This window comes from Lineus longissimus, chromosome 1 (genome assembly GCF_910592395.1).
Source record: "Lineus longissimus chromosome 1, tnLinLong1.2, whole genome shotgun sequence".
Lineage (NCBI taxonomy): Eukaryota > Metazoa > Nemertea > Pilidiophora > Heteronemertea > Lineidae > Lineus > Lineus longissimus.
The window spans coordinates 9,827,441-9,840,845 of NC_088308.1; the positions used below are offsets into that span (position 1 = coordinate 9,827,441).

Below are 13,405 nucleotides of genomic sequence, written 5' to 3' on the forward strand. Positions count from 1 at the left end.
AGAGGGCATCCTCTGTCACCTCCATGTTCAATACCATGTAAGGCACAACTCAAATGATAACATAAGGTAAACTTTTATGTATGTATATATCGAGATGTATTTCAACCTTAGCGTGCCAATAAACAAAATATTTATATGATTTTGATATCATTATTACCATACACACAGTGCATGTTACATACATTTAGTTCATACTTGCAAATTATACATGATTACATAGGAGACATTAGTATAATGACGAACAATTTATCGCAATTATATGAATTTCTAGTAGTAGTTTAATATCACAATCATAAGATTACACATAATTGCTAATAATAACAATCAGTATCATAGCACAGTAGACCAAAAAAGGCTATACATACAGTATACAGAGTGCAATTCAGGTTATCTACTAAGCAAACATAAGAATGCACTTGTGTTGGTATCTGCTGATAAATGAAAAATGCCTAACCCTTAGTGTTGGTAGCCAAATGGTATTGTTTGAAAACTCTCTGTGATAATCCTCTTATCATACACAATTCCATGAGCCTTTGACTCGGGTGCAGATACAACTTTGAAATCTTTCTTCCGTTCGATTTTTCGAGGATTCCTAACAACAATCCTCTCATCAAACCGGTTCTCCAGGATCAAACGTTTCATTGAATCAAAGTTAATTGATTGACCATTTCGGTATTTCAAAGTGAATCCCCGTACTTTGCATACCGTTTGCACACCATCACACTCTGGTGTCTTTAATTTGTATGCATAGTTCTTCGGGCCTCCAGACACGAAATCAGTGATTGTGTTTCCCGAGAGTTCGTCTTTAAAATGGCCCAAGAAGTCGTTTAAAACAGGTCTGTATGACGAAGTGTTTGAACTCTCACGATAAATTATGCTGTCAGTATCAAAGTACAACACAGTTTTACCAAGTTTACTCAACTCTGAAAATAATTTCAGTCTCCCATGTGCTGTTACATATATGCTGCAATGACCACATTGGTCTTATTGTTAGCCTCAACAAATTGCTCCTTTGAACAGGTCATCATGAGGACACATTCATCATTAACCATTTGTACATCTCTGACCTCAATCGTGTCATCTGTCATTTTTTGAAAATACTCTGATGGTTCTGAGACATATTCAGTCTTCATAAATATAGGTCACTCACCAATCTTACCCTACCCCGAGCATAAACATAATTTGGCCAATGCCCTCAATAGCGTCCTCATATATGTCTGCCTATCTATTTCTGTCTTGCACCGTCAGGCCAACCACTTACTTCAAGCTTTATTTTCAAAAATGCATTGATGTAATCAGTGAAAAGACCGCCTTTCTTGCCTCCTGGATCATACACCATGGTTTCAGAGAAGTGCCAAATTTCATAAACCTGTGTAATTTTGTAACCTAATTTTACTGCTTCCTTAATTTCAAAAATAACCCATGTTCCGGTTAATGACCGTTCTGGATTAGAATGTGTACATGTATCGAGGCACTGATCGGCACACTCGTAACACAATGGAAATTTCAACTTATTCCCAACTCGAACAGGCAAAACAGGCAAGTACAGGTCCTTCGGAGGCAAAACAGTGCATTTGATTAACCCCTCACATGACAAAGGATCAACGCCCTCAAGTTGGTCATCCGTCAATACCTTTGGGTGACCTATTGGAAAATGGTTGTATTTACATACTGCAGGATACAAGGATGTAAAATCAATGTATTTTATACATTCATCTGGTTTGCATTTGTAATACAAAGTCAATGCATTGGTCCTACCCCCATAGAAGGCATCTCTAGGGTTTAACCGCTTAAAGAAATGGATATTTTCGGTGAATGTCTTAAGTTCTTCATCATTTTTGATCTCATTCAAGAACTGGCATTCTCTAATGTGTATTACCTTCTTACAAAACCCCTCCAAGTGCTTACGCCTGAATAGTGTATTCTCATGCAACTCCCACAGCGTTGATTGACAGTGTCCCTATTAGGATGACATAATTGGCAGCCATGAAAAAAAACATCCGTCAAACTCATAAACCACTTCGTTAGTGGGGTCATACCCATCAACTTTGTAACCCCCAATATATTGTTCACCTTGATTCTTTGCATGTAGAATATTGATGTGTTCTTTTTTCATAAGCCATTCAAGCCACATTATAGGAATATGTGAATGGTTATCCTTGTTCAAATAGCCATATAGTGGAATAACTGCTATAGTATTAGCTGGCATGAAATTGCGTCGATCGCACTCTTTTCAAATGGATTGATACCAGTCACCTTTTCAAAGAGGATTATGAAGGAAGTACAGCACCTACACAGAATATCAACATCAATTTTACAATATGCAATAAACTCCTCCCTAAAATTGAAAATTTTCCCGTCTTGCTCTTGATACCATTTGAGAAAAGTCTCCCTTTCACATGGTTGCATAGAATCAGAATCATAATAGGAAATGTCTGGATATTTCCCAACATAGGCAGCATTCTCTTTTTATTGAACAAATGTGGAAAGGTTCCTTTTGGGTACTAAGTCCCCAGGTTTTTTATAAATTAGCAAGAGACATAGTCAAAAAGCTCAGTGAATCAATGAATTTCAAACCCTTGGCCTCAAATGATATCAATTTCTGACCTGACTTGATGAAATTTTCTGGTTTGACGCCATTCCGGTGTAGATATTGAAAAATAAAGAATGAATCACACCCACTACTGTTATGGGCAAGTACTGTTGACCTTTTCTTGCTGCCATCAAAAAGCCATTCACAAAACTTGTCAGCACATGTATCACCCTCAAAAATCATTTCCTTATTAAAAGGACCACAATGTTCACATGCATTCATGATGGTTTCGTCCATACCACATTTCACACAGCAACTGTGTGCCATGCACAAATTAAGCCTATGCTCATATTCCTCATCTTCATTTTTGACAAGTTCGTCCTGTCGACATTAAAAATCAAAATAGATCGTGCGCATTTTTCCATTGGACTTAGCTAATAGCTTTAGCTACAGTGGGAACGTAGCATTTGTGCTCCTTTGGCTTTAACGCACTACATATTAACGTGTTACAGTATGACATGTAAATTTGTGGATTTTTCTAGTATCTCTTAGACTAGTCTTTTTACCAACATCATGATTTGTGAACAGATCACGCACACTATGATTTGCATTATTTTTTCCAGATGGTTCCTTAAACAATTCAAACTCTTAAATATGCGTTTGCACTGATAACATTTTTTCATAACTTTTTCCATTTTACAATAACACAGTTTGGTTGGCATCTAAACACGGACAGCTTTCTTGGCAGGCATGAGAAGCATAGTCATTATCACCCTTCAAACAGTATGGACAGAAGAATGACCTATTCAGAAATGACGCCATCTTAGTGATTACAGCAAAATGGTCTCGATAGTGGTAAATAAACAATTTGTTTGGTGCTTCAGGGCCTATGAATATGATTTTGTCAAAATGCTTGTTGTTATAGACTATGAGTTGATATACATCCAATGCATTCTGAAACATTTTCATTTCTTTGATTCCACATTTTTTAAATGGTACTCCTGCCCCTCTATGCAGATTACACGCCAATTCTTCCTGCAATTTAGTATCTCTTTTGATTGATTGGTATTTATTGTGTTTGTCAATTTGGGCCTTTGCCACAACAATGGATGAAAGGGGTTTCTGCCTTGTTGGTTCTTTAGCCTAAAAAACCCATTTTTCTTCACAACAGGAGGTGAGTTCGGCAATCTCTTTTTTGAAGTCTTCAGTACTTGAGTGTGCTAGATCATCAGACACTTGTTTAGAGTCTTGAGTGTTTGAGTTTTCGGTTTTGTTGTTTTTGAGTTCTTTTTTCCATTTCTTTAAGAAATTACCTAAATCTGTTGATCTATTTGGTTCTTGCTTCGGTTTATTTTTTTCATTTTTTGACATATTTGGTTCTTGCTTCTGCTCATTTTTTATATCTTTTTGGATGTAGAACATTTTGGTTGGGGAGCCCTTTTCCATGTTCCACTGTAATCTTGTGAGTTGCTAGGCAGATTTGGGTTGGGCTGCTCCAAGATTTTCTAATGGCATTTACCTTTTCTTGTTTTTTGTTGATTTACTAGTACAAGGATTTTTGCATTTTATATCATTATTTTTATTCTTATCAGCATCACTATCATCGGATATGACGATGAATGGTTCCCTTTTCAAAATCTTGCGTAAAATTGGTACATGAAATTCTGTACCTTTTCTTTTTCGATCTAAATCCAATTTTGGTTTCAGGGCTTGTTTGTGACGCCTGTTTTCAGATGATGTGTGCTCTTGCTTTTTAGCAGCTTGGTTTTTAACTTGTACTGCTGGTGCTGGTGTCTGATCATTGCAGCTACTCATGCATGCTGCTGCTGGTGTTTGCTCTTGTGCCGATGGATGATTACCACTAGGCCTACTTTTACATGATATTTGTGGGTCATTTGTTTGACCCTCGTTAGTCTGAACTACTGACTCTTCTGCCACCAGTTCAAATGGTGGAGCACCGAGTCTTGAGGAGGTACCATTGTCTGTGGTTGAGCTGGTGACAATATCATGAAGGAGGATGTCAGAAAATAATTTCTCCTCTACCTGAGGAAATAGCAGATAATTACACATACCATCCACACCCTGAAAGAGTCCGCTATCAATACAGCTTCGCATCGGGTTGATCATAGACTGAAATTCCTCTGTTTCCACATCTGGTATGCCTTCTAGGTGTTCGTTAAGACAATTGTTTACCAATAGTCGCATGTTATCCAGAAAGGCCTCTAGTGAAAAAGACGCCATGGTTTCTGAAACAGAGAAGAGGAAACATAACTTCTTTGACCAAACATACTTCAATCAGAAGCACTAGAATCAACGTTGTTCTGATCAAGTTATTACTTCATGTACATTTGACTATTCCACAACTGCAAATTACTTTCCTGATTACACATAATAAAAGAATTACTGTGTTCTACGATTGGTGGTACGCACAGATTTAAACGTCATTTACAGCCGAGTAGGCCTATGCATCGGATGCCTGGAATACATGTATCTGCATCTATTTAAATGTGTGATAAAAGAGTGCAAACTTACACAATGGTGTGAATGCTTAGTTTATGAGTAGCAACCTAAGGTGGTGATGGAGGATTCTAGGGTTGTTTTCTTTATTCTGGAAGGTGCAAAGATATTGTAAGTGCACAAATCTGATAGATGACAAATCATGTCATCTCTGAATTAACTGGTTATTTGTATTCTTGAATAAAAAAGTGAATATTTCATCATGCTTGTTAAACAAACAGTTAAACAATGCAATTTTGGCAATGCATTCATGACAAATATTGAACAAATATCTTTACCATATCTACCTCACAATTGCTTTGATATTGATGAAGAGAAATACTTACACGTACCAGCACTTTTTACACGAACTGATGCCTTACACAGAATCTTCATAGTAATTCTAATCAGATGAGTCTAAGAGTAACAACCCAAGTCGGTGATGGAGAATTTTAGGGGTTTTTTTATTCTGGAAGGTGCAAGAATGTGTTAAGTACACAAATCTGATAGATGCCTAATCATATCAACTCTGAATTTTAAAATTTGAATTTCAAATCTCTGACTGTCATGAAAACATCTGGGTATTGTATTATTTGAAATTCAAAGTCAACTGTTTTGATTGGCCTAATTCGGGATAACAAACAGGGCATACATTAAAAATGTACGTATATCGCAGCCAATCATATCACAGCACTTCTTAATTATTATAATACTGAATTAGGCGCAGGGGTGCTCATTTCTAGAATGGACGCCCTACGAGAAGCATCATTGCCCTCGACGATCCGCGCTATTCTAAATTATGCACTGCACCAGGCATTTTACCCAGACGGGGTGCATTCGCCAAAACAGGTGTATGTGCTGGGAGAGGAGGCATACAACGATAACATTCGAGAAGTGAAACAAGATGGTAAAGGTACACTAGTGGCTCTGGGGAATTTCTTACACCTGGACGACCTGTTCATTCTGAACAGAAGTATCGATCCATCGGAACAATTCGGACCTTTCACCATGAACAAGATCTTTTTCATGAAACGTTCAAAAGTCAGAACAATAACCCAGTGCCTGGAATTTCTTGGTGTTGCCGACTTGGACAAGCTGATTAGGAGCAAATACTGGAAGCTATATGAAGGTCGTACACCCATTTGAGCAGCGCTCAACCGAATTTCATGAAACAATCACTCGAATTTGCTTTTTCTACTTACAAACCTGAACTAATTCACTGTAAAGGCATCATAATAGTGCCTACTATTTCAAGGGAAGAATGTGACAATAATCATGAAAACAGAATCAAAATTGTACGCAGGGAGAGACTGCCCATACCCATGATCAAACTTTTCCCCAAATCCTGGTGGATTCTTCAAGGTTGTCGTACCGCTAGCTATGAGGACTATATTGCATGGCATTTGGCTTTCAAGTAGCGCATTTTGACATTTTTAAATGCATGTGCACAAATATGTAGTCGTTTTCTTGTACATTTTTACCAGTCTTCAATAAAACAGCAGTCGGTGGGCAAGAATAGGAAGCGTTGACCTATCCAAAGCAAAAAATGGCTCTTTTTAACCATTTTTTGCTTCTGAGCTGATGACGGTTACCTAGACATGTATATTTTTCAAGTATCTAGGCCAACGGTTAGCCTCGTTTGATTTCAAACTCAGCTAATCAACAACAAAATTCAAATTTAAATTTTCAAACATCTTGATAGGTCAAGGTCTTCCTATTCTTGCCCACCTTCTACTCTTATAGTTATCAAGAATAGACTAAGCTTACTCTATGCTTTAGTCTGTTGGTGGTTTTCTTTTGCATGCAAAATGTCGTAACTATCGTGCCTTATGGACAGATTAAAGTACACCCGCATGGACAGGTCAGTGTAACCTTTCGTGCGTTCTGATTCTTAACCAGATCCTGATTGGCACTCAGCGATTATGTGAAAGAGTTACGCCGTTCGTATTAGTCGCGGGTCAAGAAAATAGAAGTGCAGTTATACACAATACCGTAATGCAGTTATCATGCAGCGGTAGACTGAAATTTATGTTCAGTGTATTACGTATTTTTTAAATTCATTTACAAATTTATTTTTGTTTTTTGGACTAACGGCGCGTGTACCATCGGCTGTCCGTGTAGGTCAATGAGAACACATCGTAATATGAACTTTTGAGAAGCATTTCCAAAGAAAAAACAAATCGATGTAGATCAATGTTTTTGGCATTTGAGAGAATGATCTCGTGAACAGTCCATAGATGCTCTGCTACCATGAACACAAGCTCCCTGGATACGGGGTAACCAGAAGACCTGCTGCCTTAGACCGGTTGCACTTGCAAAGAGACTAACTACTGGTAGACGATGAAGCCGGAAGACAAGAGTATTAATTAGAATACATGTACATGTAGTTTATTCGTACTTACAATCAAAATCAGTTTGTAATCCTTAACGGCAGAGCACGCTCAAAGTCCTAGTTCAGAGGTGGTTGGCAACAGAGAGAGAGAGTGTGTGTGTCGCACCAGTATTCAGGAGCCGAGCCACGAGTCCAGAGTCCGGCATTATTATGAAAGGTTGTTAATCAAAGAACTGCCGAGGCCATCTGATATGAGGGGGTCCAGAAAGAACTGACCATGTCAGGTGCCTCCCTCTGGTAGACATTTACCAGCGCAAAGCCGTGTTTGGACAGCCACATTCCAGGTGACCACGACCGGTGTAATGTTTTTGAGTGTTTCTGTTTTTGAGTGTTTCCCCTCATTGTTTGGGAACGCTCAAAAATAGATTGACAAGTTTTTCTGTGTATCCCCCCTATTGAAAAGTCGTGGTCTCTCTAGCTGCCTATTGTTTGGAAACACTGACACATGGGGAAAAACCACAGATGTTACACCGGGACGCTAAACAATACTTTTACTAGCGAAACTGATTAGCTATCCCTTTAAGACATGACTTACGAAACTTTGTTTATTAGACTCCGAACGCGCGACTCTAACTCTCGAACTTTTGACCAATGTGATTACTTAAGAAAGGTGCGAAACAAAGGCGAAGAGCTTACCGAATTAAGAGAAGGCCAGTCCCTATCCGTTTTACAAATTAACCATATGAATACCGTGAAGCCTATAGTTCCAGGACTTCACGTTACAGTACAATGGGTGAGGTCAAGTATTGGGTTTAAGACAAAACCGAGTTAAAACCAAGTTTATCCCGGTTTAAAACCAACTCTCGGTCTTAATTTGACCACATGAAACTGCCCTAGGATTAAGACTAGATTGAAACCGAGATAAAACCTTAGATAAAAACTAAGATAAAGCCAGGCTAAAACTTAAGGATTTGCTGAATCAGTTCTCATGCATCATGCGCTGGTTTAGTCTCAAATGCCTCTCAATTGGTTCTCCGCTGAAGGCAGGCTTTCTTACAAAGTTGTCTCCTCTTTGCTGAGCAACAGCAACTATTACAGGTAGAGCAAACATGACTGCTGGTTTTATTCTGATATTTGACCTCAGCACAGTCTTAAGCCCTAGGACTTAAAACCGACCATGTACATTTGGTAGTGCATTTTACAAAACTTTTAGCTCTCTGTTCAGATTAAAACTTCCAAAGTTTTATCAGAGTTTTCAAACTTGTCTTAAATCTGTCTAAAGACAGTTTCAAGACAGTTTTAACCAAAAACATGTTGGGAGGTCAAATACCAGTTTTAGCGCAGCCTAAAACTTTCTTAAAACCGGTTTTAAAATCTGGTTAAACCCAATACTTGACCTCATCCATTCCCACATATTTGAAAATATAATCAAGAGAAGCAGATAATGTAGAAAGAGAAATTTATTTAATAAACGAGAGCGAAATCGAAATAGGTGACGTAGCCTACATCTAATTTATTCGGATGGTGATAGACCAATATGATACGCACCAGATAGATCGTGCACACTGACAATCGTGCCCACCGCCGTAGAATATTCATTAAAGCGAACCTCCACCAGAAGAAGAGCCACCATGCTCTCGGCCGATGTCCACATGAATCAAAACTACATGTCCCTTGCACGTCGATTAGTGTATCATACACTGCTGATATAACATAGAGCATGTTGGTTCTTCATCTGGAACAATTTGATTGCTAAAACATATAATGGCTAATTATAGTGTAATTCAAAATTATATGGATTTCTTGAAGCTATATGTGACTACAGTAGGTGGTCCAAACATACAATATACTCTCAACTCGGCTGTATAAGACCAGATCATATATTTCTTGCCCGCCCATTATATGTTAATCATACATGTAGGATTACCCAAAATCACGATTCCAACCAATGAGGTCTGACGAGAATTTGTATAGGCCTAACACCTCTAACCTGGATGAATATCCTTGTGAATAAACATCATAAATGTGGTATTGGGCGGTATTATCAACCTGGTCTTATAGAGCTTTTTTACCTTATTTTTGATTAAGTCGCGTTTTTGTTCAGTACGAATCGTGAATGTATTATGGATAAAAATGTCAGTGACATAGCATGTGCTTCTTGGAGAAAACCAATTCAATACAATGTACGCTGTTTGATTTCTGCCGCATGTAGTGATACAGTGATACAGTGTTATACAAGCCAATGACAAAACCACCTCTCTATTCCGCTTTGCTTTTTTTTCTCCCAAGATCCACGGGTCTACCGACATAGGAATGGTAGTAAAAGTTTGAAAATAACACAGTCATGATGAGTGCATACAAAATGGAATAGATGCAGAAATTATGGTTTAGATACCCGTAGACGCTGAAACAAAATCCGATCAAGAACTGGGCTATTTGAAGTTGGGTGACTTGTTTTTTCCATTGAGGTGGGTGGTCAGGACACATGGCGGCCATCCCGTAATAGATGTAGAGACAGATATGGACAAAACTGTTCATGCCGAGGTATAAAGCTATTGCCGGCCACGGGGTGTAGGCGGCAGAAAAGTTACTCAGCATTACCATGGAACTGTGATGAAACACGTGTAGGAAGGAGATCTGGCGTTGTCTATGTCTAATCACCATGAAGACAGTGTCCATCAGTTCTAAGTTCTTCGTAAAGTAGTACAGGTAGTACACTTTTCCCAAGCCCTCTACGGGTTTCATACCGTAGATTGACGGACTTTTGATGAAACCGAAATAGACAAATCCGAGGAAGGTGCAGATGCTTACAAAACAGCAGATGAAGTTGTACACAACTAGTACCTGAAGAGTCGAGAAGGGAAATGTTGAGGAAACTTCGCCTAAAGAATAGATACTGGACTGGAGGCATTGTTGTCTCTCCTGACACCGCAAGGGTGGAGCTAAAATGGTGGCCACAACCGATTCGATAGCTGAGGTCTTGGCAAAATACCATGCATCTCCCGCGACCCGAGCGTTGTTCTGTGAGACAACCAATACTGACAATGAGGTGTCTAAAGTATTTATCAAATTGCTTATGTCCGAATCGACATACGGCATCAAAGAACTAGCAAGATCAGAAATTCGAACGGGATGGGGTGAGATGCATTTAAGACGCTGGTTAGCAATTGCACTTTCTTTGATCCCCTAAACGAATACTACTCCTACCGAAAACTGCCTATTAGTGATTACCCCGACTTACCGGTCTGACGAATACTGGCTTGGTCATGGCCTGCCACAGAGGCGACATCAGCACCAGAAACATGTAGGCACAGAACGTTTTAAAGGACGACAAACCAACCACTGTATTGAGGAAGATGGTTAACGTAATGGTGTTATTCTCAGCCATTCTGACTGCAAGTGTTTCTCTGAAAATATCAAATGTGCAGATGGGATTTTAAAGGCCTTCGCTTGCTCAAAAAGTTTGAAAAAGTAGCCTCGAACTTTAATATTTAGTTGTTTAAATGCGCACTGACTATAAATATGAACAATGCCGTTGTGTAGACGTCCATGTACGCATATACATCGGGTGGATAAAAACGCGCCAAAATTCAAGGGTTAATGACTTCTAAGATATCCAGTCTGTGGCAACAACTTGAGAATTAGATTTATTGCAAAATAAAAATGCAGTGTCAAAAAATGCAGTGTCGAATACCTCATCAATACTCTCTTTAAGACCAAATGTTACGCATAAATTCAGAGCGCTGTATCTCAAAAGGCGCCCAGCCCATCCCAATGAAATTTCATGTATTTCATAATCCGCGCATTTCCCCTGCACAGTGCGTTTGTGAGTTCGAAATCCGGCTCGGTATGACCCGTGCCAGCGGTTGTCTAAAGTATTAAAAAGGCCGGTTACAACCGATTAGGTGACTATCGCCCGAATAAGTGACCCAGTGGCAACTCGTGTGTACCCCCTTGGAAAGGAGATCACTTTATTGGTTGATTTTGTGTCACTTATTCGATTGGGTCACTGAATCGGGCGATGTCACCTAATCAGTTGTAATAGATACAAATGTACATTTTCAACACAACACAATTGGTATCAATCTACCTTTCGATATCAATATATACATGTAGCTATCGAATGGACCACCACAATTTCCCCGTGGTGCCAACGTACCCAATTACATTTATGAATGTGCATGGTTGATCTTATCACAAACTTGCAGTAAAAAAAACCCAACTCGGAAAGAAAAGGAAATTGATTCAATCTACAAGTAAGATATCGTTCGCTTGAGGCACTGCGCAGATCGAGTAATCTGCATTACTTACCTGGTATATACTAGTTATGAAACCGTAGCACTGAGTGTGTATACTCGTATTCGAGGTTTTAGAGCCGTGAGTAAGTTATGTCTGCCACATACCATTGTATTGTGTAGTACATCATCAAAAAATCAATCTTTCCATGGCAATTGGATGTGCGTGCCAGGAGGGGAAGACCAGGTGTTCTATCCTCAGGGTTAGGTAATATTTCAGAAACATTATGACTGCTACGCTGTGGCCTGTCACTGTAAACATTGTCTCGTTTTTTACTAGAAAATTGGTCAACTGACATGACTTAATCCGGCTAGGTGATCTACGCCGGAATTTTAAACAGAACACGAGAAGTTAAATTTTCTCATGGGGAGAAAAAGTAAAATGAAGCGGGAAATTGACAGATCGATGGTCTTTGGATGCTCTCACGCAAAGTCTTTCCCGGGGCCTACTCAATTTTTACCATCAAATCTATCACATAGAATTTTACTGCAAGATTTATGAAAAGTATTTGAGGGAGGTACTTTTGCGGGAGGTGAACATATGCGACAGGTATTTTACCGGCCGCATATTTCTTCTTTATGTCTCCTCCCACGTTCCATGCATGCATTTGGTCAAGAGTGACCGCATGTGGAACCAGTACATACAAGGCATACCCCACTGTAGTGGTTCATGCTAGATTAAAGGGAAGGGCCCGCCAAAAAATGGGGAGTTTTGGACGGCCCGGTCAAAACCTTAGGCGGGAATAAGGTTTCATTGATAAATATAAGGAGTTTCAAGGCCCCCAAATTACTTGTAAGGTTCAATAGATACTGGCCTTTCATTGGTTTACCGTTTGCGTATCATTTACATACTCTCATCTTGAAAAATATGACAATATTTACGATCACGTTATTGATTTTTGCAACATTTTCGGTAACGCGCCCCTTGCGGATCTGTAAGGTACCACTCGGATGCTTGAAAAATGTTAGTGGCGTGGCTCCATCTGCTACAGCTGTCACCGCGCCGGTGTTAGTCTCACGTCTTGGCGTCTGCACCACCCTTCGGGGACACCTCAATGCCGTTGGCGTACTGACGAGACCAGCGTCTCTAGAGGCTCCGACATTCGCCATGAGCAGTGACAGGTCACTTGGCTGGAATGGCCCCATCTCCTCTTCACTCATGTTCATTGCCGGCAATTCTGGCAAATATCATGAGTCGTCACGGTTGTCAAACAAGTCTTGGATAATATGCTGCTCCATTTCTTCTGTACTGTTCGGATCAGGGGCCTCGCTCTTCACCGGCCCAGAATCCACCGGCGACTCGAAATCTCTCCATTTTCCATTTTCTCCTCTCTCCAACTCACTACTATCGCTATTGACTGCGTAACATACACTAACATTCTTTCGCTATCATTGCTAACTTCATTTACTAGAACACTGGCCTATGTAACCCCTAGTGGACAAGGAGGATACCGCGGTGACGTCACGGCTTTTCCAAGATGGCGCTGCATATTGTAAACAAACTCGATCCACGGCCAAGGGAAAATCAAGTCATCAAAAAAGTTAGATTTTTCGCATCAAGTCAGAGTTATTAGTACTTTTCTGCTATGATATAAGTCTTCAGACAATAAGCTATCATTTGAATAATGAAAAGTGCTGTTTTGATGGGGAAAAATAGGGTTTTTTAAACCAAATAGCCGGCACCGATCTTCCAAAATTAGCGATGGTTTCAAAACAGTCTCCCAGATATGGGGCAATCTCTTCATTATC

At 39.6% G+C, this 13,405-nt stretch overlaps 1 long non-coding RNA gene across 1 annotated transcript; it reads right to left on the reverse strand.

The window, feature by feature from the left end:
* Positions 1–94: 94 nt before the first annotated feature.
* Positions 95–9,617, reverse strand: LOC135488027 (uncharacterized). Its single transcript, XR_010446914.1, has 3 exons — positions 5,383–9,617; positions 5,066–5,141; positions 95–4,779 (listed from the first exon to the last, which is right to left on the reverse strand). It is a non-coding gene; the product is annotated as an uncharacterized LOC135488027 (long non-coding RNA).
* Positions 9,618–13,405: the final 3,788 nt, after the last annotated feature.